The sequence below is a fragment of the Heterodontus francisci genome, unplaced genomic scaffold, assembly GCF_036365525.1.
Source record: "Heterodontus francisci isolate sHetFra1 unplaced genomic scaffold, sHetFra1.hap1 HAP1_SCAFFOLD_1943, whole genome shotgun sequence".
NCBI classification, from domain to species: domain Eukaryota; kingdom Metazoa; phylum Chordata; class Chondrichthyes; order Heterodontiformes; family Heterodontidae; genus Heterodontus; species Heterodontus francisci.
Genome location: NW_027141422.1, coordinates 37,501 through 41,857, shown reverse-complemented (window position 1 = coordinate 41,857; position 4,357 = coordinate 37,501).

Here is a 4,357-nt window from a genome sequence, read left to right as displayed (position 1 = left end):
TTTTCACAGCCAGTCTACCGGCCTAGACCCAACTGTGCGATATTTCAGAGCCGGCAACAGAGCATGGAAAGTCCGCCAGATTTACCCTTAAATGCTCATAAATGACTTCCAGGCACTCTTCGGAAGGTCTTTTATTTCAAAAGAAGGTCCTTCCTTGAGGGAGCACTTCTTCGGCCACTTTGCAAGTGCAACCGCTGCCAGCAAAAGTTCTGAAAATCGAGTTCCCGAAAATCTCCGGGTACCCCGCCAACCCCCAGCCACCCGAATCGCAAGTGTCAATTCGGCGGGTTGCCTGCCGGTAGTCCTTCCGAAAATGAGGCGCCAAATCGCCGCAACGGCCATTTTTCATTTCGGCATCGGGACTTCCGACGGCAACTGATTAACTAGCCCGGGGACTAGAGCGGCAGCAAATGCAACGTGCCCTCTTGGCGGGAGCAACTTGACCGCCCCCGTGGGAAAGGTCAACTCGGGGCCCGGGAAAGTCGCCGAGTCCGACCCCATACACTTCCATGAGTTGGGGGTTTTGGCCTTCCCGGCCCAAGGCTCGCCTTATTTCGGCCTGCACTTTCGGAAAAGGGTGCATTCCTTTTGGTTAATGATTTCACCAGCCCGGGTCTTAGCCTCTGCCCCGACGGCTAAGTCTTTTGGTTAATGATTTCCTGCGGCTGGGACTACCCTTTCCCCCCGCCCTGCAGGCACCCGGGTCGGGAGGCCGTCGGGGGCACTTTCCGGGGCAAATCCGGACCCTTACGCAAGGGAGAGTGCGCCCCCGCCTCGGCCGGGGGTCAGGCTGCCGCCTATTAAGCCCGACAGAAAACCCGAAAAATGGACGAAAATGGGAAAAAATCCCCATCCGAAAAAGGCTTAAAAGTCGGTTGGGCGGCAGCTAGGGTCGGTCTCTGCAGACCTGGAGGCTCGGGTGGACTCTTGGAATAAACGTCCAAGTCCCGACTTGCCACCTCCTACTACTGTGCAGATACCCCGCCAACCCCCAGCCACCCGAATGACAAGCGTCCGATCAGCGGGACGAATTTGACAACTCTGGCCGGACCTCTGGAACTCCATCCCGGGTAACCGGGGCAAATTTTTCCGCTTGATCGCCCTTCCACTGGTTAACCATTTGCCCTTTCGGACTTAGTCTCTGGACATTATTCGACGGATTTTCTGGTTAACCATTTGCCCTTTCGGACTTAGTCTCTGGGCATTATTTTCGACTTTTTGGTAATGATTTCACACTTTTTACTTACTTTTGCGCTTTTTGGTTAATGATTACTCTGCTTACTGGTTAATTATTTGCCCTTTCGGACTTAGTCTCTGGACATTATTTTCGAGTTTTTGGTTAATGATTTCACACTTTTAACATATTTTTGCGCTTTTTGGTTAATGATTACTCTGCTTACTGGTTAACCATTTGCCCTTTCGGACTTAGTCTCTGCACATTATTTTCGACTTTTTGGTTAATGATTTCACACTTTTAACATATTTTTGCGCTTTTTGGTTAATGATTTCATACTTTTTACTTACTTTTGCGCCTTTTGGTTAATGATTACTCTGCTTACTGGTTAACCATTTGCCCTTTCGGACTTAGTCTCTGGACATTATTTTCGAGTTTTTGGTTAATGATTTCACACTTTTTACTTACTTTTGCGATTTTTGGTTAATGATTACTCTGCTTACTGGTTAACCATTTGCCCTTTCGGACTTAGTCTCTGGACATTGTTTTCGACATTTTGGTTAATGATTTCACACTTTTAACTTAATTTTGCGATTTTTGGTTAATGATTACTCTGCTTACTGGTTAACCATTTGCCCTTTCGGACTTAGTCTCTGGACATTGTTTTCGACATTTTGGTTAATGATTTCACACTTTTAACTTAATTTTGTGCTTTTTGGTTAATGATTTCATACTTTTTACTTACTTTTGCGATTTTTGGTTAATGATTACTCTGCTTACTGGTTAACCATTTGCCCTTTCGGACTTAGTCTCTGGACATTGTTTTCGACATTTTGGTTAATGATTTCACACTTTTAACTTAATTTTGTGCTTTTTGGTTAATGATTTCATACTTTTTACTTACTTTTGCGATTTTTGGTTAATGATTACTCTGCTTACTGGTTAACCATTTGCCCTTTCGGACTTAGTCTCTGGACATTATTTTTGGGTTTTTGGTTAATGATTTCACACTTTTTACTTACTTTTGCCCTTTTTGGTTACTGATTACTCTGCTTACTGGTTAACCATTTGCCCTTTCGGACTTAGTCTCTGGACATTATTTTCGAGTTTTTGGTTAATGATTTCACACTTTTAACATATTTTTGCGCTTTTTGGTTAATGATTACTCTGCTTACTGGTTAATTATTTGCCCTTTCGGACTTAGTCTCTGCACATTATTTTCGAGTTTTTGGTTAATGATTTCACACTTTTAACATATTTTTGCGCTTTTTGGTTACTGATTTCATACTTTTTACTTACTTTTGCGCCTTTTGGTTAATGATTACTCTGCTTACTGGTTAACCATTTGCCCTTTCGGACTTAGTCTCTGGACATTATTTTCGAGTTTTTGGTTAATGATTTCACACTTTTTACTTACTTTTGCGATTTTTGGTTAATGATTACTCTGCTTACTGGTTAACCATTTGCCCTTTCGGACTTAGTCTCTGGACATTATTTTCGGGTTTTTGGTTAATGATTTCACACTTTTTACTTACTTTTGCGATTTTGGTTAATGATTACTCTGCTTACTGGTTAACCATTTGCCCTTTCGGACTTAGTCTCTGGAGATTATTTTCGAGTTTTTGGTTAATGATTTCACACTTTTTACTTACTTTTGCGATTTTTGGTTAATGATTACTCTGCTTACTGGTTAACCATTTGCCTTTTGGACTTAGTCTCTGGACATTATTTTCGGGTTTTTGGTTAATGATTTCACACTTTTTACTTACTTTTGCGATTTTTGGTTAATGATGACTCTGCTTACTGGTTAACCATTTGCCCTTTCGCACTTAGTCTCTGGAGATTATTTTCGACTTTTTGGTTAATGATTTCACACTTTTAACTTAATTTTGTGCTTTTTGGTTAATGATTTCATACTTTTTACTTACTTTTGCCCTTTTTGGTTAATGATTACTCTGTTACTGGTTAACCATTTGCCCTTTCGGACTTGGTCTCTGGACATTATTTTCGAGTTTTTGGTTAATGATTTCACACTTTTTACTTACTTTTGCGATTTTTGGTTAATGATTACTCTGCTTACTGGTTAATTATTTGCCCTTTCGGACTTAGTCTCTGCACATTATTTTCGAGTTTTTGGTTAATGATTTCACACTTTTAACATATTTTTGCGCTTTTTGGTTACTGATTTCATACTTTTTACTTACTTTTGCGCCTTTTGGTTAATGATTACTCTGCTTACTGGTTAACCATTTGCCCTTTCGGACTTAGTCTCTGCACATTATTTTCGACTTTTTGGTTAATGATTTCACACTTTTAACATATTTTTGCGCTTTTTGGTTAATGATTTCATACTTTTTACTTACTTTTGCGCCTTTTGGTTAATGATTACTCTGCTTACTGGTTAACCATTTGCCCTTTCGGACTTAGTCTCTGGACATTGTTTTCGACATTTTGGTTAATGATTTCACACTTTTAACTTAATTTTGTGCTTTTTGGTTAATGATTTCATACTTTTTACTTACTTTTGCCCTTTTTGGTTAATGATTACTCTGCTTACTGGTTAACCATTTGCCCTTTCGGACTTAGTCTCTGGAGATTATTTTCGAGTTTTTGGTTAATGATTTCACACTTTTTACTTACTTTTGCGATTTTTGGTTAATGATTTCACACTTTTTACTTACTTTTGCGATTTTTGGTTAATGATGACTCTGCTTACTGGTTAACCATTTGCCCTTTCGGACTTAGTCTCTGCACATTATTTTCGAGTTTTTGGTTAATGATTTCACACTTTTTACTTACTTTTGCGATTTTTGGTTAATGATTTCATACTTTTTACTTACTTTTGCGATTTTTGGTTAATGATGACTCTGCTTACTGGTTAATTATTTGTACTTTCGGACTTGGTCTCTGGACATTATTTTCGACTTTTTGGTTAATGATTTCACACTTTTAACATAATTTTGCGCTTTTTGGTTAATGATTACTCTGCTTGCTTGTTACTGATTTCCCCTTTCGGACTTGATCTCTGGCCGTTCTTTTCGACCTTTTTGGATCAGGTTTCCACACTCTGAAATTATTTTGGGCTCACTGATTAGGCGAGATCAAGGGGGCATGCCTGGGCACTTTGGGCTCAGTTTGGGAAGGCGGCGTCCGTGTGCTCCTCCGCCCTTCCCGCACTTGCGG